We start from the raw sequence: 22,436 nt of genomic DNA, 5'->3' as shown, positions 1-22,436 counted from the left end.
ACTTACATAACTAGTGTGTGTGCTCTTCATCCCCCACCGAGTCATTAGGGGCTCTCAAGTAATTTTCTCCGATTTTATTTGGAGTAATTTTTATTTTATTTATTTTTATTTGACATTTGTTAACTGGGTTAGTCCTACTGAGCCAGTAGCCCATTTTCAGTGGAGACCCAAAAAAAAGCTCCAGTGATAATAACATTCATAAACACACAGAGAAATAACATACAATTCAGAGATTTTGCAGGCGACTGCATTTCAGATAGGACCTTTAAATTACAAGCACAAGTAGCTGACAGCTGAAAAACGCTGTACTGATATAACTTGATGTAATCACACCATAAACAGTCTAAAAGCGACTATAGCAGAGACTGTTATTTTAGATGAGCTTTTCTTCAGTGTTTAAACGCACCAAACTGTATATTGATTTTCTTTTAATGTAACTGTTTCTGGGTCTGTCGCATTCAACGAGTTATTTCTAGCTGCGCTTTAAATACAGAGCAGTACTTAAATAAGGTACCAGTAGTTAATTATCCCACAGTATTTGAAATTGTTGAATGGCAATTTAAATGCAGTAAGCTGTTCTCTTTCCCTGTACTATAGCCAGTGATGTGGGTTGTTTGTTTCTAAGGTGTTCATTAAGTATTTTGCTTAAGCATTTTTCTGTCTGCTAACTAAATAAGGATTTTTGTTTTCCTTTCTCTCTTCCTGATGTCTTGTTCTATATCTGCTCTCAGCTCTTCAGCTTGTCTACCCTTCACTATGAGATAAGAACCCACCAGACAGCTGAGGACCCATCCTAACCTACCAGCTGTAACATCACCCTATCAGTGTACCCCTCTGCTCTTCCAAGAAAAGAAAGGAGAGAGTGTGTGTTGTCCTCATGCTGACTTTAAAGCTAATCTGTAAGCTGCTTAATTCCTTGTTGTTGTTAACTGCAAGCTTCTCTGCCTGGTCACCCAGCAGCCATACCCCCCCCCTGTATCCTGTAGTCAAAGTATAGTCCCTCTCTTGCGTTAACCTTACCTACCCTAGCCAAATAGATCATCATTCTAGCCCTAGTCTAGCCTTCCCCAGAAACTACCTTTGCTGTAATTCATCTGACTGTCCACTAGGTGGCACCTTTTCCCTATCTTTTTATATCCCTCCATCACAGAAAATACTCATTCTACTGTCTGCTGTCTATACCCTTCCTACTATGGTCCTTTCACACAACCCTGTTCTGCTTGAATTACCCACTTTCCACCTTTATATACTCCCATTCTACTTCTTATTCACTCGATACCAATCACAAATTAACTTACCTCTACAATCAGCATTCCACTGATTGTTCACCTTGGCTGTTTCACTCACTTGTCTCTACCTGCTCCGTTCGCCCTGCGGGCTCACTCCGCTCCCCTCCCTGCCCCCAATTTCCACCCGCCCCCAGAGGTCCTACATTTATTCCTGTTAACCACACCCCCATCATATCTGCTCCAATCAATTGACACACCTTATTACTACTTCCCACCCTTCTTGACAAATCACCTCACCTGTCCATATTATACTACTGCCCTACCTTTCTTGTAACAACTTCCCAACTGTTAATACTACCTACCCCCTTTTATTTCTCATTTTATATTAAGATAATGGCTAAATTATCCATTCCATATCAAACAAAATTTTTAATCCTGGCCTCTCTCTTACCTCCTCTAACTATTACCTATCTATTAACCTCCTATGAACAACCATTACACCCTGTCCTTCTCTTCCCCTCCAAATTCACTTCCACACCTCTACTAGCTATCTCCCAAACCAACATCAACATCACAACTAGTCCCTGCTACTTACAAGCCAAATATCATAGATTGGCCCATATAAAGTACATCAATCTACATATTAGAAAATCACTTTACTATTTCTGTAAATTTCACAACCCTATATATGGAATATACCTCCAAGCCCTGCTAGATGGGACATTCATCCTAACCCCGGCCCAAACAATACTCCAGCCACTGAACAAGGGAACTTTAACATCACTAGTACACAAGCCCCTATTAAACCTTCTAACTCACTTTATATAGCACATCTCAACATACGAAGCAATAACAACAAAACTGCCCACCTCCACACCCTCTTAGATATCCACCTATTTGACATCCTATGTTTATCTGAAACATGGCTAAAACCTACAATTAATGACAATGAAGTCACTCCACCTGGTTACAATATCCTCAGAGTAGACTGTAAAAACAAAAAGGGAGGGGGGTAGCAGTCCTCTATAAAATAGAGCTACAAGTTGCCACTGCAAACCTTAGTCCACCTGTATTCAGTAATGCAGAAATCCTCATTACCAAACTTCAGGTCAACACATGTAAATCCATAAACATTGCTTGTATCTACCTTCCCCCAGCAAATAACATTTACACCTTTGAAAATATTCTAAACTGGCTGTCTATTAATCTTCCACAAGAAACTATAGTCCTTGGAGACTTTAATATTGACTGAAAGTCCTGTAATACTATTCATCCTAGCACCCACATTAACCTATATAGCTTCTCACAAGTGATTACCTCCCCAACCAGGATCAGTAAAACCAATAACAAAGAAAGCACCTTAGATTGGATTCTTACTAATTCTCCTCTTCAAACATACAAAGTGGGAACCCTCCCTGATGATCTAAGTGACCACTCACTAACATATATCATCAGACACAAAACCAGCATAACTTACCCAAATACCTTTAGGATAATACTGACCAAAAAACATTTTAATCCAGAACTATTCCAATTAGAACTTAAACACTGTAATTGGTCACCGCTAAAATCCCTCCCACTAGATGAAGCAGTGGAATACTTTAATTCCACATTCTTAGCCATCCTTGACCATCATGCCTCATCACACTCCATTAGAAATAAGGCTATACCTGCCCCATGGCTCACAGTAGCTACTAGGCAAAAAATGCTCCTTAGAAACAAATCTTAGAATAAATGGCACACTACTAAGAATTCTACAGACCACCAATACTTTAAACAAAAAAAAAAAAAATCTTGTTTTCCCACCTTACTGAACTAGAATAGTCCAGTCTTCAGAGTTTGCTGATCTCTGGTCTTTGGCTTGGTTCCTGTGCTATTCCATATCCTTATTTGGATAAAGGGAAGCTTCTTTGTTCACCAGTGGGAGTGGGGAGCACTGAGCAGCCTATTTGTCCCTAAAGCAGTGGTTCCAGCCAGAAACTTGTAGTCTACTGGCCATTTGGGTCAATTCCTAGGTCTTTTCAACCCCCTGCTATAAAGCCCGCTTTGGCGTGATTTAGCGCGGAGTTGCCCATAGAGCACCATCGGGCAGCGCCGGTTAAACAAGGTTAAACTATTTCTGGCTCCGTAAAGTCTGCTTTTCAATTTTTCCCTTAGAACTTCTCTACTTGCAATCTAAACAGTCTATTCTCTATCTCAATAGCTCAGCACTTGCTCCTAAAGCATTTTTATATAGGTAAAGTACTTGCATACTAAACAAAGTACTACATTAGCCAAGAATCCCCTTGAGTACCCATTTCCCTATAGGTCCCTTCTGACTCAGTTACACAGCAAACTTTTTCACTTTTTCTAGCATGTCGAAGAGTCAGTTGCTAGCCTCCTCTCCTGTTCAGCTGGTGAATCTGGGCATCTTGAGGCAATGTTACAATTGCCTCATGTACACAGACAACCCACTCCTTCTCCCACAAAGCACAAATACATGTGAGAGATGCAACTATATAGCCAAACTGGAGGCTGAGCTCTCTCAACTCAGGACTGGCAAGACCAGACAGGAGAAGGAAACCACCCACACCACAAACCCAGTTTCACATAGAACTATCACAACTGCAAAACAAACACAAACACACAAAGACATACTCGGAGGCACTGATCAAAAATCTACCAAAACTACAGAGGCCTCCAAAGCAGACACCCAAGCAACTGCCACCTCAAGACATAAGACATGCAACACATAGTTCTCAAAGTCAGTGTGCTAAACAGTCACAGCCCTTAAGGCCAAACACAATGCCAGACACACTTGTTATAGGTGACTCCATAGTCAGACACACTGACGTCCCACTCACCAGACTGAACAAGGAAAAGATCACAGTTAGCTGCCTGTCAGGCGCTAGAATCCGCCACATAACACAAGCACTCAGGTCACTCCACAGCAAGTACAAGTATGACTCAGTCATTGTCCATGCCGGTGTGAACGACCTGAGACGTACCTCCCTAGACTACATGAAAAGAGACATAGAGGAGCTCTCAGATTATGTAGCCCAGGCCGGTATGACCCTGACCCTGAGCAGTATCCTACCCTCACCAAGAATGATGCCACAATACAGAGACAAAATGATCAGCTTTAATAATTGGCTTAATTACTGGTGTCATTCTAAGGGATCCAATGTCTGTCTGCCTGGGATGACATGCTTGACAAGGCCAGCTCCTCCGCAAGGGACGGGCTGCACCTGTCACCGCTGGGCTTCCGGATATTGGCAAAGGCTCTTGCCACCCGCATAGTGCCTCTTTTAGGCAAGGCTCAAATGATAAACCTACTGCCCTAGAAAACAAAAATGGAGAAAACTAAGGGTAATACTGCTCAATGCCAGAAGTCTAAACCTCAAGATGCACGCCTCAAAGCCCTCCTCAGTATGGAGAACATCGATGTTTGTGCTGTGACTGAAACCTGGTTCAAGGCTCCTGAGAGCACCCCAGCACTATCAGGTTATACCTCATATCATGCTCCGCCCCAAAATCCGGACTGAACTACAAAAGGAGGGGAGTATCCATATTCATAAAGGATACCCACACCTCCAGGTTAGTGGCAACGCACGAAGCATCGGAGACCATCCAGGTGCAATTAACCATAGGTAAAACTGCCCTACAGTTTGTAACATGCTACAGACCACCTTCTCAAACTCAGGAAACCCACACAGCCTTCCTGAAGACACTGGAGAGTATAAATGTCTCTCCAAACACCATCATATTGGGTGACTTCAACTACCCAAACATAGACTGGGAACATTACTCAAGCCCCAACACCCTAGCCCAAAGGTTCCTTGAGTTCATAAACTCAAATGCTATGGAACAACTAGTCACCATTCCCACAAGAGGAGAAAATATACTAGACCTGATCATCACAAACATGGGGACAAAATGCTCCACACCGGAAGTATATCCCTCATTGGTGAGATCAGACCATAAATTAATCTCACTGGAGATCCACATCCCACCCCACCCCCAGCAAAAGACCACAGTGAAGCACTTCTCAAAAGCAAACTTCACACTTCTTAAGACTGGAGTGGTATCCTTCAAGGGCCCGAGCCAGTGGAAACCACAACCCACGCTGCTGAAACCCTTACAAATGCCTTCTACGAGCACCTCCAGGAATGTATGGATCAAGCAATCCCTAATAAAATCAAGACCTTTTCCACCAAAGGCAGGCGCCCGGTCTGGTGGACTCCAGCCATAAACAAACTCTACAACAAGAGGAGAAAGCTACTACATGACAGAGCAAAATCCCTAAATGGGAAGGCATCTCTGATCAATACTAGCAAAAACTACGATCACTCATAAAATCATCCAAGGCCAACTTTGAGAGAAAAATCGCTAATGACACAAAAGACAATCATAAAGCCTTCTTTAGCTATGTTAGAAACCTGGGTGGAAACTCCCAGATATGCTCAGAATTAGTCCAAAATGATAAAAAAATCACTGAACCCACAGACATTGCCAACATACTGGCAGACAGGTTCAGTGCAAATTTCTCTCCCTCCCCCCCAAAAGGAGAAATATCTATCCCACCAGAGTCTAGCCTCCCAAACATCTCAGATGCCCAGGTGAGAGCTGCTCTCTCTAAAGCAAAAAACACAGCATCAATGGGACCAGACGGTGTCCCCGGCTGTGTGCTACACAAACTCAATGAGGAACTAAACCCACACATAAGGCTGCTGTTTAATCTTAGCCTTACTACAGGATACGTACCCAAAGAATGGCGTATGGCAACTGTGGTCCCACTCCACAAAGGCGGTGCTTCTACGGACCCTGGAAATTACCGCCCCATAAGCTTGACGAGCCTTGTCTGCAAAGCTATGGAGAGGATCATAATGGAACTCATAAATAAAGACATTGGGGACCTACAGACACTGGATCCTACCCAATTTGGCTTTGTCAAGGGCAGATCCTGCCTCTTGAACTTGGTCGACTTTTTCAAAACAGTCACTAAGGCCATTGATGAGGGTAAGGCAGTTCACACAGCCTACCTTGACCTAGCAAAAGCATTCGACACAATACCCCACTCGGGCATCATAGAAAAGCTCACCAACTTAGATGTAAACCCATATGTCACAAGATGGGTTGCAAACTGGCTCAAGGACAGAACACAGGGTTAGAGTTGCTGGTGCCATGTCAGACTCTAAGCCGGTCACGAGCGGTGTCCCACAGGGCTCAGTCCTGGGCCCCTCTTGTTCGGCATTTATTTTTCTGAAGTGCAGGCAAACATAGGGGATTGTGGCTGACAAAATTTGCAGATGACTGCAAACTGGGCACCATAATTGACACTCCATCAGACACAGACATCCTCCAGAAAGGTCTCATAGAAATGGATAACTGGTGCCAGAGCCATGGCCTTAAGCTAAATGCCAAAAATGTATAGTCATACCCTTTGGGAAAAACAAGGTAACCCCTAATTACCACATAGGTGGTAATCCATTAAACACGGAAGAAGTTATCAGGGACCTGGGGACCCAAGTTGACAGTAACCTCTTTTTGACACTCACATTGCCAAAGTGGTTAGGAAGACCTTCTACATTGCCCACCTGATCATGAAGGGATTCACATCCAGATCAGGAGAGGTCATTGTACCCTGTACTCTTCACTTATCAGACCAATGATTGAGTACAACGCCCCATTCGAATGTACCTTACCTGACACCTGCAGCAGTTGGAAAGACCCCAAAAGTTCCTCACCAAAAGGATAAAGGGGCTCAAACATATGTCATACGATGCCCGACTGAAGAAACTCCAGCTCTATTCAGTCGCATACCGTCTGCTCAGAGGTGATCTGTGCCTGACATACAAGGCCATGTCCAACCCGAATTAATGGACATGCTCCACCTCAAAAAATCCAAATCCACCAGAGCCACGAGAGCAAGAGACTTAAACCTCAACACGGATATAAATAGGACATGCTGGAGGGACAGATTCATCACCCAGAGACTCCCTACACTGTGGAACAGAATCCCAGTCCATGTGAGGCAGAGCCCCTCACTGACTCTGTTCAAGAGAAATCTTGATGAGTGGATGGGAGATCGTAGGTTTACCCCGGGAATCATCTCTGTATCACTGCTGGACAGAGGCACAGCAAACTAATGGGTATAGTATTCTCATCCTAAGGGGTGGTGAAAGCCACGCACACTCTGGCTAGGCTTATAAATGCCCTAGGGCAGATAGCCTAGTATGAACCTATGAACCTATGAACTTAGAAATATAACAAAAAAAGCTATCCTCTTAGATAAAAAAAACTTTTACTTCCAGCTACAACAAACGCACCAAAAGAATCCACAAAAGTTTTGGTCTAGCATTAACAAACTTCTACACCCAGGTCAGTCTATCACACCTAACTCCCAAGGCTCCAACTGTGAGAATCCAACACAAACTGCCAACGTCTTCAATTCTTTTTTTACAGATGCCATCCAAATTCTGGATAGTCAGTTATCTCCAAGTACCTCTAATCTACCAACCTCACCTACTTGCCCACTTCCATCATTTCAGTTACAATCTGTTTCTACTTCCTTTATCTGCTCTCTTCTCCAAAAACTAAAACCTACCACCCCCTCTGCTGACCAACTACGAGCAGAATACCTGCAAAAAGGAGCCAAAGCCATAGCCTGTCCCATCTCCATACTGATAAACAGAACCATAAGAGACGGAACTATGCCATCTATCTGGGAAATCTCACATCATCCCCTACATAAAGGGGGGAACTAAGGAACTATCCCACCTACCTGGGAAATCTCACATCATCCCCTACATAGAGGTGGGAACTAAGGAACTATCCCATCTATCTGGGAAACCTCACATCATCCCCCTACATAAAGGTGGTAACTAAGGAACTATCCCATCTACCTGGGAAATCTCACATCATCCCCCTACATAAAGGTGGGAACTAAGGAACTATCCCATCTACCTGGGAAATCTCACATCATCCCCCTACATAAAGGGGGGAACTAAGGAACTATCCCATCTATCTGGGAAATCTCACACATCATCCCCCTACATAAAGGGGGGAACTAAGGAACTATCCCATCTATCTGGGAAATCTCACATCATCCCCCTACATAAAGGGGGGAACTAAGGAACTATCCCATCTACCTGGGAAATCTCACATCATCCCCCTACATAAAGGTGGGAACTAAGGAACTATCCCATCTATCTGGGAAATCTCACATCATCCCCTACATAAAGGGGGGAACTAAGGGACTATCCCATCTACCTGGGAAATCTCACATCATCCCCTACATAGAGGTGGGAACTAAGGAACTATCCCATCTATCTGGGAAATCTCACATCATCCCCCGACGTAAAGGGGGGAACTAAGGAACTATCCCATCTACCTGGGAAATCTCACATCATCCCCCTACATAAAGGTGAGAACTAAGGAACTATCCCATCTACCTGGGAAATCTCACATCATCCCCTACATAAAGGGGGGAACTAAGGAACTATCCCATCTATCTGGGAAATCTCACATCATCCCCTACATAAAGGTGGGAACTAAGGAACTATCCCAACCATCTGGGAAATCTCACATCATCCACCTACATAAAGGTGGGAACTAAGGAACGATCCCAACCATCTGGGAAATCTCACATCATCCCCCTACATAAAGGTGGTAACTAAGGAACTATCCCATCTATCTGGGAAATCTCACATCATCCCCCTACATAAAGGGTGGAACTAAGGAACTATCCCATCTACCTGGGAAATCTCACATCATCCCCTACATAAAGGGGGAACTAAGGAACTATCCCATCTATCTGGGAAATCTCACATCATCCCCTACATAAAAGGGGGAACTAAGGAACTATCCCATCTACCTGGGAAATCTCACATCATCCCCCTACATAAAGGTGGGAACTAAGGAACTATCCCATCTACCTGGGAAATCTCACATCATCCCCCTACATAAAGGTGGGAACTAAGGAACTATCCCATCTACCTGGGAAATCTCACATCATCCCCTACATAGAGGTGGGAACTAAGGAACTATCCCATCTATCTGGGAAATCTCACATCATCCCCTACATAAAGGGGGAACTAAGGAACTATCCCATCTATCTGGGAAATCTCACATCATCCCCCTACATAAAGGGGGGAACTAAGGAACTATCCCATCTACCTGGGAAATCTCACATCATCCCCTACATAAAGGGGGGAACTAAGGAACTATCCCATCTACCTGGGAAATCTCACATCATCCCCTACATAAAGGGGGGAACTAAGGAACTATCCCATCCATCTGGGAAATCTCACATCATCCCCTACATAAAGGGGGGAACTAAGGAACTATCCCATCCATCTGGGAAATCTCACATCATCCCCCTACATAAAGGTGGGAACTAAGGAACTATCCCATCTACCTGGGAAATCTCACATCATCCCCTACATAAAGGTGGGAACTAAGGAACTATCCCATCCATCTGGGAAATCTCACATCATCCCCCTACATAAAGGGGGGATCTAAGGAACTATCCCATCCATCTGGGAAATCTCACATCATCCCCTACATAAAGGTGGGAACTAAGGAACTATCCCATCTACCTGGGAAATCTCACATCATCCCCTACATAAAGGTGGGAACTAAGGAACTATCCCATCTACCTGGGAAATCTCACATCATCCCCCTACATAAAGGGGGGAACTAAGGAACTATCCCATCTACCTGGGAAATCTCACATCATCCCCCTACATAGAGGTGGGAACTAAGGAACTATCCCATCCATCTGGGAAATCTCACATCATCCCCCTACATAAAGGTGGGAACTAAGGAACTATCCCATCTACCTGGGAAATCTCACATCATCCCCTACATAAAGGTGGGAACTAAGGAACTATCCCATCCATCTGGGAAATCTCACATCATCCCCCTACATAAAGGTGGAACTAAGGAACTATCCCATCTATCTGGGAAATCTCACACATCATCCCCCTACATAAAGGGGGGAACTAAGGAACTATCCCATCTACCTGGGAAATCTGACATCATCCCCCTAAATAAAGGTGGGAACTAAGGAACTATCCCATCTACCTGGGAAATCTCACATCATCCCCTACATAAAGGGGGGAACTAAGGAACTATCCCATCTACCTGGGAAATCTCACATCATCCCCCTAAATAAAGGGGGGAACTAAGGAACTATCCCATCTACCTGGGAAACCTCACATCATCCCCCTACATAGAGGTGGGAACTAAGGAACTATCCCATCCATCTGGGAAATCTCACATCATACCCCTACATAAAGGTGGGAACTAAGGAACTATCCCATCCATCTGGGAAATCTCACATCATCCCCCTACATAAAGGGGGAACTAAGGAACTATCCCATCCATCTGGGAAATCTCACATCATCCCCCTACATAAAGATGGGAACTAAGGAACTATCCCATCTATCTGGGAAATCTCACATCATTCCCCTACATAAAGGTGGGAACTAAGGAACTATCCCATCCATCTGGGAAATCTCACATCATCCCCCTACATAAAGGTGGGAACTAAGGAACTATCCCATCCATCTGGGAAATCTCACATCATCCCCCTACATAAAGGTGGGAACTAAGGAACTATCCCATCTACCTGGGAAATCTCACATCATCCCCCTACATAAAGGGGGGAACTAAGGAACTATCCCATCTATCTGGGAAATCTCACATCATCCCCCTACATAAAGGTGGGAACTAAGGAACTATCCCATCTACCTGGGAAATCTCACATCATCCCCCTACATAAAGGTGGGAACTAAGGAACTATCCCATCTAACTGGGAAATCTGACATCATCCCCCTACATAAAGGTGGGAACTAAGGAACTATCCCATCTATCTGGGAAATCTCACATCATCCCCTACATAAAGGGGGAACTAAGGAACTATCCCATCTATCTGGGAAATCTGACATCATCCCCCTACATAAAGGTGGGAACTAAGGAACTATCCCATCCATCTGGGAAATCTCACATCATCCCCCTACATAGAGGTGGGAACTAAGGAACTATCCCATCTACCTGGGAAATCTCACATCATCCCCCTACATAAAGGTGGGAACTAAGGAACTATCCCATCTACCTGGGAAATCTCACATCATCCCCTACATAAAGGGAGGGAACTAAGGAACTATCCCATCTATCTGGGAAATCTCACATCATCCCCTACATAAAGGGGGAACTAAGGAACTATCCCATCTACCTGGGAAATCTCACATCATCCCCCTACATAAAGGTGGGAACTAAGGAACTATCCCAACCATCTGGGAAATCTCACATCATCCCCCTACATAAAGGTGGGAACTAAGGAACTATCCCATCTACCTGGGAAATCTCACATCATCCCCTACATAAAGGGGGAACTAAGGAACTATCCCATCTATCTGGGAAATCTCACATCATCCCCTACATAAAAGGGGGAACTAAGGAACTATCCCATCTATCTGGGAAATCTCACATCATCCCCCTACATAAAGGGGGAACTAAGGAACTATCCCATCTACCTGGGAAATCTCACATCATCCCCTACATAAAGGGGGGAACTAAGGAACTATCCCATCTACCTGGGAAATCTCACATCATCCCCTACATAAAGGGGGAACTAAGGAACTATCCCATCTATCTGGGAAATCTCACATCATCCCCTACATAAAGGGGGGAACTAAGGAACTATCCCATCTACCTGGGAAATCTCACATCATCCCCTACATAAAGGGGGGAACTAAGGAACTATCCCATCTACCTGGGAAATCTCACATCATCCCCCGACATAAAGGATGGAACTAAGGAAATATCCCATCTACCTGGGAAATCTCACATCATCCCCCTACATAAAGGGGGGAACTAAGGAACTATCCCATCCATCTGGGAAATCTCACATCATCCCCCTACATAAAGGTGGGAACTAAGGCACTATCCCATCCATCTGGGAAATCTCACATCATCCCCTACATAAAGGTGGGAACTAAGGAACTATCCCATCTACCTGGGAAATCTCACATCATCCCCCTACATAAAGGGGGGAACTAAGGAACTATCCCAGCCATCTGGGAAATCTCGCATCATCCCCCTACATAAAGGGGGGAACTAAGGAACTATCCCATCCATCTGGGAAATCTCACATCATCCCCCTACATAAAGGGGGGAACTAAGGAACTATCCCATCTACCTGGGAAATCTCACATCATCCCCCTACATAAAGGTGGGAACTAAGGAACTATCCCAGCCATCTGGGAAATCTTGCATCATCCCCCTACATAAAGGGGGGAACTAAGGAACTATCCAATCTATCTGGGAAATCTCACATCATCCCCTACATAGAGGTGGGAACTAAGGAACTATCCCATCTACCTGGGAAATCTCACATCATCCCCCTACATAAAGGTGGGAACTAAGGAACTATCCCATCTACCTGGGAAATCTCACATCATCCCCCGACGTAAAGGGGGGAACTAAGGAACTATCCCATCCATCTGGGAAATCACACATCATCCCCCTACATAAAGGGGGGAACTAAGGAACTATCCCATCTACCTGGGAAATCTGACATCATCCCCCTACATAAAGGGGGGAACTAAGGAACTATCCCATCCATCTGGGAAATCTCACATCATCCCCCTACATAAAGGTGGGAACTAAGGAACTATCCCATCTATCTGGGAAATCTCACATCATCCCCCTACATAAAGGTGGGAACTAAGGAACTATCCCATCTTCCTGGGAAATCTCACATCATCCCCCTACATAAAGGTGGGAACTAAGGAACTATCCCATCTTCCTGGGAAATCTCACATCATCCCCCTACATAGAGGGGGGAACTAAGGAACTATCCCAGCCATCTGGGAAATCTTGCATCATCCCCCTACATAAAGGGGGGAACTAAGGAACTATCCCAACCATCTGGGAAACCTCACATCATCCCCCTACATAGAGGTGGGAACTAAGGAACTATCCCATCTACCTGGGAAATCTCACATCATCCCCCTACATAAAGGTGGGAACTAAGGAACTATCCCATCTACCTGGGAAATCTCACATCATCCCCCTACATAAAGGGGGGAACTAAGGAACTATCCCATCTATCTGGGAAATCTCACATCATCCCCCTACATAAAGGTGGGAACTAAGGAACTATCCCATCTATCTGGGAAATCTCACATCATCCCCCTACATAAAGGTGGGAACTAAGGAACTATCCCATCCATCTGGGAAATCTCACATCATCCCCTACATAAAGGTGGGAACTAAGGAACTATCCCATCCATCTGGGAAATCTGACATCATCCCCCTACATAAAGGTTGGAACTAAGGAACTATCCCATCTATCTGGGAAATCTCACATCATCCCCTACATAAAGGTGGGAACTAAGGAACTATCCCATCTACCTGGGAAATCTCACATCATCCCCTACATAAAGGGGGGAACTAAGGAACTATCCCATCTACCTGGGAAATCTCACATCATCCCCCTACATAAAGGTGGGAACTAAGGAACTATCCCATCTACCTGGGAAATCTGACATCATTCCCCTACATAAAGGTGGGAACTAAGGAACTATCCCATCTATCTGGGAAATCTCACATCATCCCCCGACATAAAGGGGGAACTAAGGAACTATCCCATCTATCTGGGAAATCTCACATCATCCCCCTACATAAAGGGGGGAACTAAGGAACTATCCCATCCATCTGGGAAATCTCACATCATCCCCCTACATAAAGGGGGGAACTAAGGAACTATCCCATCTACCTGGGAAATCTCACATCATCCCCCTACATAAAGGGGGGAACTAAGGAACTATCCCAACCATCTGGGAAATCTCACATCATCCCCCTACATAAAGGTGGGAACTAAGGAACTATCCCAACCATCTGGGAAACCTCACATCATCCCCCGACATAAAGGTGGGAACTAAGGAACTATCCCATCTACCTGGGAAATCTCACATCATCCCCTACATAAAGGTGGGAACTAAGGAACTATCCCATCTACCTGGGAAATCTCACATCATCCCCCGACGTAAAGGTGGGAACTAAGGAACTATCCCATCTATCTGGGAAATCTCACATCATCCCCCTACATAAAGGTGGGAACTAAGGAACTATCCCATCTACCTGGGAAATCTCGCACATCATCCCCCTACATAAAGGTGGGAACTAAGGAACTATCCCATCTATCTGGGAAATCTCACACATCATCCCCCTACATAAAGGGGGGAACTAAGGAACTATCCCATCTATCTGGAAAATCTCTCACATCATCCCCCTACATAGAGGTGGGAACTCCAACGACTTTTCAAACTATCCTCCAATAGCTCTACTCTCCCCACTGGCAAAAATAATGAAAAAATGCATCCATAAGCAACTACATAACCATCTTATCCAAAATAACTTACTCGCCAACTGTCAACATGGATTTAGACCATTCCACAGTACCACCACTGCACTGCTATTCTTTACAGACTGCATAATAAAAAACTGTAACAGTATTCTCTCCTCTTCAGTCTTTATAGATTTATGTAAAGCTTTTGACATGGTTAATCACCAGCTCCTTATAGATGTACTTAAATCCCTTTCTCTTGAACCTTTAGCCTTAAATTGGTTCAAATCTTACTTAGACAACAGACAGCAGGCTGTACTATGGGACAACAATCTATCTAGACACCTCTCCATTTCCCTTGGTGTTCCCCAGGGCTCCATATTAGGCCCACTGCTATTTTCCATTTTTATTAATGACCTCCACTTAGCAATTCCTCAAGCAACCTGTATTCAGTACGCAGATGACTCCACTATAATATGTTCAGCTAATTCTCCTTCTGAGCTACAGTGTCTTCCCAAAAAGCATTTAATACAGTAGAACAATGGTTTTTAAACTGCTGCCTCCTACTGAACCAAAAAAAAACTAAACTTCTACTTTTCACTCCAACCCATAAGTCAACCCCAGCTTACTTCACACTCATATCTAAGAATGGCACTCTCATATCTCCTGACCCAACCACCAAACTTTTAGGAATAACTATAGACAGCAACCTTAACTTTGATACTCACATTAACAGTACAATAAAAACAGTCAACAAGAAATTGGGATCCCTCTACAGAATCAAACCCTTTCTCACTCCATTAGCCAGGTCCGCTATAGCCAGAACTCATTTAATCTCCACTCTATCATTGTAGTAACCTAAAACAACTAGGATAGCTAGAGTTTGAAAATCAGCTTCTATTTCACCAGCTTGCTATTACCCATAAGAGCCTGTATCACCCCACCAATACTCCTACACTCTCTACTCTCATTACCCCCTACAACAATCTTAAGAATCTACGCCCCTCTAATAAACTACTTATTAGTACTAGCAGATCGAACACCTTAGCAGGAGACTCTTCATTCTCTAACACTGTAGGAAAACACGGGAACCTACTTCCCACTGAACTCCTATCTCTGTCCTCAGTAACACTTTTTAAACAGAAACTAAAACTATTCCTTAGTACTCACTGGTTATGCCCTTGTACTAACCCTGACTAACTTTCTTACTTTATACCTATGTATACTCTTCATCTAATATTAAACTGCACTAACTACTGACTTCTCCTTACCGATTCATATAAATCATGTTTCCAATTTAATTCTATGTATGTATGTATATAGTAAACAACGTTTTGTATATTACCTTTACTATTTGTATTACGCTCATCATTAGTTTTGTACTTTTTTAATAACAGCTGCATCAAGCTTGAACTGTCACAACTTTTATACTATATTGTGCATTTGTGTTGGAGCTTTTCTCCCTGGGTCTCTACTGAAAATGGACATGTATCCAGTTAGACTAGCCCAGTCAACAAATGTAAAATAAAAATAAAATAAATAGTAATACATAGTGAAAAAATGCAAAATGGAAATTACGGTAGTACAGTAAGACTGAGCACTCAAATTGCATTTGAGAGAAAAAATGTATTTTACACGTACGAAAGTGGCATCTTAGACAGTTTACAGTAAATATTTACAAGTGAGTCTGGGTCAGTATAAGTACTGGGTGTAGAGCTGAAGACCAAGTTAAGACTTTCAGTAAACAAGAAGAAATGTGATACTATACAAGAAAACTATAGGTTAATGCAGGAAATGATGCTGTTCAGAGAATAAGTGGAAACTAAGATGTGCCATTTCCTAATGTAATACAAAATACTTGCAAGGATGAAGCAGGGCACTGTCCGAGAGTAGAACAGGAAAAATCCTGGAAATTTCACAGCTAGACAAAAGTAATAGAACTGTCCGAGAGTAGAACAGGAAAAATCCTGGAAATTTCACAGCTAGACAAAAGTAATAGAACTGTCCGAGAGTAGAACAGGAAAAATCCTGGAAATTTCACAGCTAGACAAAAGTAATAGAACTGTCCAAGATTAGAACAGGAAAAATCCTGGAAATTTCACAGCTAGACAAAAGTAATAGAACTGTCCGAGAGTAGAACAGGAAAAATCCTGGAAATTTCACAGCTAGACAAAAGTAATAGAACTGTCCAAGATTAGAACAGGAAAAATCCTGGAAATTTCACAGCTAGACAAAAGTAATAGAACTGTCCGAGATTAGAACAGGAAAAATCCTGGAAATTTCACAGCTAGACAAAAGTAATAGAACTGTCCGAGATTAGAACAGGAAAAATCCTGGAAATTTTACAGCTAGACAAAAGTAATAGATAATGAGATCTAGTACAATAACGTATAAATGGGGATAAGGGGAAGAATGGAAGGTGGTGGGGGGTGTATATGTGGGTGAGGTGTTGGGGGAGAGATGTGAGGTAGGGCAGGAAGGGCTGGGAGGGTTTAAGTAGGTTCATTGCAATGCAGATCCATGAGCTTAAGAGGAACAGTTTAATTGCTTTTTGAATTGAGTAGTGTTTGGGGTGTTTCTGTTATGATGCGGGAGTTTGTTCCAGGCTAGTGACACATTATGGTTATAGAGAAGTTTACCTATGTTTCTGTTTGGTTTGTGTATGGCAAGGAGTTGTTGGTCAGAGCTTCTGAGTTGTCTGGTGAAGGTTGAGGAGGCCCTTTGGGAATGCCCAGGAATTTCACACAATGATGTCATCATGATTACTGGTCTCTTGGAGCTAGTATTGAAAAACAACTATGTGTTTTATGGTGGTGAATACTTCCAACAGACCAGTGGGGTATCTATGGGGGCAAACTGTGCTCCAACTTATGCTGACATCATCATGGCAGTTTGGGAGAAAAAATTCATTCATAATAGTGATTTTGCAAGTAACTGTATTCACTACTCTAGGTTCCTGGATGACATTTGTATCTTTTGGATTGGCCCTATTGATATCATATATTCATTCCTTTCCTATATTAACACTACTACTACATTCCTAAAGTTTACACACCAGATTTCTGAAAAAACAGTTAACTATCTGGATGTTACTATTAGTAAAACCCCATTTGCGTTTACCTCTAAAGTATATAGGAAGCCCACATTTTCAAATAGTTATTTACACTTTCACAGTTCTCATCCAACATTTCAAAAGAGAGGAATTATCAAAGGGCAGTTTGTTAGGGTGTCACGGATGACATCACAGGATGCACAATTTGAGCTTGAGTGTGACAAACTCTCCACTATGTTCCTTGAAAGGGGTTATCCCACATATATGATTAATTCAGTCAAGGATGAAGTCATTAAAGGAAGACCAACCAGGTTCAAGCCTATTTTGGGGCAAGGGCATCTAGAAGTAGGGATTAAACAGGGTACTACCACCTCGGGAATTGAGAGTGATTACCTGCTTTTCATTACAGAATACAGTGCCAATGTTGGCAATCTTACTAATATTATTGAAAAGGAGTTTAAATCCTTTCAGGATTTAACGGATTTAAGTGGTCTTAAGGACAAGAGAGTTAAAACCGTCTATCAGAAAGGTTTTAATATTAAAAGAATTTTGGAGCAGGATATACAATCTCACCATTTGAGAGACCAAAAGAAGGGGACCTACAAATGTGGGCGGTGTTCCCAATGTAAATACATTTTAAACAAGGAAAAAGTCTACCTGGAAGGCAGAAATAGAAAAATTTCTTCAGTTAGATTTTACAACTGTCATTCATTTGGAGTTGTATATTTGGCGGTGTGCCAGTCTTGCCAATCATTTTATGTTGGAAAGACCACTTCGTAAGCGGGTGTATGAACATTATTATGACATACAGAAAGGTAACCCTAATAATGCACTTTACAAGCATACCACTACATGTAATGGAGCAGTATTTTTGTTTTTCATTTTGGATTCTGTTTCCAAAGATGTTAGGGGTGGACCTTGGGAAGTTAGACTATCCCACAAAGAAACATATTGGCAGATTCTTTTAGAATCTAACCGTCTCCCAGGACTCAATGATTTTATATCTATTGTACCATATTTAAAGCTTAAATCACAAATGATTTAAGTAATTTATAAATATGGTATGTATGAACATAGTTTAACATATTGTTTTTTGAAAGTAAAACATATATCAGCATTTTTATATTCTAAACTTTGTTTTGTACCCAAAATACATACATTGATTAAATGTTATTTACTTTGTGGTTAGGTGTTTAAAACTTGTATTTAGAATGTCTGTTATTTAGCATTTATTGACTTATTGTTCATGATTTTTAAACTGTATGGAGTGTTTTTATATATATTTTTACTTGGTGCTTTAAATGTGGGTAATTAACTTAATTAGTTAATTTTTTGTCAATTATTCATTTATTGCATTAGTATTTAAGGCTGTCCATTACTGAATTTGAATGTTTCTGATGAAGTCATATCTTTGACGAAAAACGTGTATCTTGGTTGTGGCGTTTAAAATTAAATTATTTTATCCTTGGATTTTACCTTATTGTGAGCTGTTTATTTTCTGCCTGTTGGTGTTTCTGCATTCCGGACATATTTCTTCATTTGTGGTTAGTTTGCAGCGTTCTTCTTTTGGTTTTTGAGTGCTTTTTGAATTGAGTAGTGTTTGGGGTGTGTCTGTTATGATGCGGGAGTTTGTTCCAGGCTAGTGACACATTATGGTTATAGACAAGTTTACCTATGTTTCTGTTTGGTTTGTGTATGGCAAGGAGTTGTTGGTCAGAGCTTCTGAGTTGTCTGGTGAAGGGTGTAGAAAGATACAAGAGAAGAGAGGGAGGGACAGGCAGTAGGTTTGCATAGGATGGCATGGGTGATTTGTAGCTGTGATATGAGAAGTTGGTGGAGGAGTTATGGACATTGCAGTTGTTTTAAAGCAATGCAATATTGGCTTTTGTAAGGTTGACTTGTTGTACATCTAGTGATTTTATTGTAAGCTTGTTCAAGTTGTGAGATTAATGAGGATTGTAGGTTTGAGAGGATGGGTGCAGCCTAAAGAAGGCCTGGTAGTAGGAATGCTCTAGCTAGGGATAGTTTGTCCTCAGGAGTTACATATATTTGGTTGCAATACAATAACCCTAATTTGTGGTGTGCCTTTTTAATACACATATGAATGTGCTGGTCCAGTTTAAGCTGATCATCAATAATGGTGCCGAGGAGTTTTGCATCATGGTCAGGGATGATGATGGTGTTGTCGAGTAAGTGGATGGAGAAGGAGGATTTATGGTATGAGAGTGAGTTAGGTAGGAAGAGTAAGAGTTTGGTTTTCTTAGGGTTTAGAATTACCTGGTTTTCGTTAAGCCATTTTGTGATGGAGTAGAAGGTCTTTGTGTAAGGGAAAGAAGATCAGATATATTATTGGAGGATGTAATGAGGGTTGAGTCATCTATATATTGGATAAGGGTAGAGGGGTAGCAAGGTATAAGCAAGCAAAATCTGAGGGTAATGCTACTCAATGCTAGAAGTCTAAACCTCAAAATGCATTCACTCAAGGCACTCCTTAAAATGGAGAACATTGACATCTGTGCAGTGACAGAGACCTTCATCAAGGCTCCTGAAAGCACCGCTGCATTACCAGGATATAATTCATACCACACCTTTTGGCCACCTAACCTGGACTGAAACACTAAAAGCAGAGGCATGTCCATATTCATTAAGGATATCCACACCTCAAGGCTAGTTGCTCAGCATAATGCATCCGAGATTATCCAAGTGCAACTAACTCTGGGCAAGACTGCAATCCAAATTGTAACTTGCTACAGATCCCCACCATGCTCCAGGATTCCCACTCCTCATTTCTTGATACACTGGAAAATATTAGGGTACAACCCAACACCCTAATAATGGGTGATTTCAACTACCCCACCATTAACTGGGAGAACTACTCATGTACCAACTCTTTTGCTCAACGTTTTCTGGAATTCATAAATTCGATCAACTTATCCACACCCTCACCAGGGGCAGCAACATCCTAGACCTGGCCATTACCAACATGGGTCACTGGTGTTCCACACCAGAGGTCAATTCCTTGTTGGTCAGATCCAAGCACAAGCTAATCAGACTAGACATCCACATCCTGCCGCCCACCCCCCATTAGGGAAACTACCGTAAAATAAATTCTCCAAAGCCAACTTCACATTTCTTAAAACAGAAGTGGCAAACTTCACGACACCCATGCAAATGGACAATAGAGGTACAACTGCTGAATCCTATACAAATGCACTTTATAAGCACTTACATGAGTGCATGGATCATGCTATCCCAAACAGAACCAAGAAGCTATCCTCCAAAAAAAGGAAGCCAATCTGGTGGTCCCCTGCCATAAACAAACCCTACAACAGAAGAAGGAAACTGTTGCAAAAAAGAGAGTAAAATCCCATGACTGGAAGAACTCCCTGGTCAGCCTCAGTAAGAAGCTGAGATCCCTCATAAAATCCTCCAAAGCTAGTTATGAAAACAAAACTGCCACTGATTCTAAAAACAACCACAAAGCATTCTATAGCTATGTCAAGAATCTCAACGGCAACACTCAGATCTGCTCTGAGTTACAGCACAATGGCACTAAATATACAGAACCAACTGATATTGCCAACATCCTGGCAGATAGGTTCAGTGCTAACCTTACCTCCCTCACCCCCTAAAGGGCCCATCTCTATACCGGAAGAATGCAAAGTTCCTGTAATCACGGCTGCAGAGGTAAAAACCACACTCTCCACAGCCAAGAACACAGCATCCATGGGATCTGACAACATCCCAGGCTGCGTTCTAAATGAACTATAGAATGAACTGGCACCTCACCTAAGCACCATGTTCAATTATAGCCTAACCTCAGGCTTTGTGCCCACTGAATGGCGCACAGTGACGGTTATCCTACTCCACAAAGGGGGAGCCATCATGGACCCCGGGAACTACCGCCTCATTACCCTAACAAGCTTAATCTGCAAGGCCATGGAATGTATCATCATGGAACTTATAAACAAAAACACTGGTAATCCCCAAACTCAGGACCCCAGCCAGTTTAGGTTTGTAAAAGGCAGATCATGTCTCCTAAACCTGATTGACTTCTTTGAAGCAGTCACCAAAGCCGTAGATGAGGGTAAGGTGGTTCACACAGCCTATCGATATCTTGCCAAGGCTTTTGACACCATCCCCCACTCTGAAATTATAGGTAACTCACTAAACTAGGTATAAATCCTTATGTCACAAGATGGGTTGCCAACTGGCTCACTGACAGAACCCACACTGTGAAAGTAGCAGACTCCAAACCTGACATCAGACCAGTGACAAGTGGAGTACCACAGGGTTCAGTCCTGGGTCCTCTCCAGATACCTTTCTGAAGTACAGGCTAACACAGAAGGTCTTTGGCTAATGAATTTCGCAGATGACTGCAAACTAGGAGCCATAACTGAAACCCCTAACAATGTGGACATCCTACAAAAGGGCCTCACTGAGACAGATGCCTGGTGTCAAAGCCATGGCCTCAAGCTCAATGCCAAAATGTGCATGGTCATCCTCTTTGGTAAAAACTCTGTACCCATGAGCTACACCCTAGGTGGTAGTTTACTTAACACCAAAAGTGTGATAAGAGACCTTGGGACACAGGTGAACAGTAGTCTCTCCTTTGATAATCAGATTGCCCCAGTAGTCAGGAAATCCTTCTACATGGCACATCTTATCACAAAAGATTTCTCATCCAGGAAAAAAGAGGTCACGGTTCCCCTCTACTTGTCACTCATTAGACCCATTATAGTGTACAATGCCCCTTTTGGTATGTACCTCACAAGACATCTACAACAACTGGAAAGGCCACAGAAATACCTCACAAAGA

This window comes from Protopterus annectens, chromosome 13.part0 (genome assembly GCF_019279795.1).
Source record: "Protopterus annectens isolate FY-2018-M chromosome 13.part0, PAN1.0, whole genome shotgun sequence".
Classification (NCBI taxonomy): Eukaryota; Metazoa; Chordata; order Ceratodontiformes; family Protopteridae; genus Protopterus; species Protopterus annectens.
Note: the sequence above shows the minus strand (reverse complement) of the source record.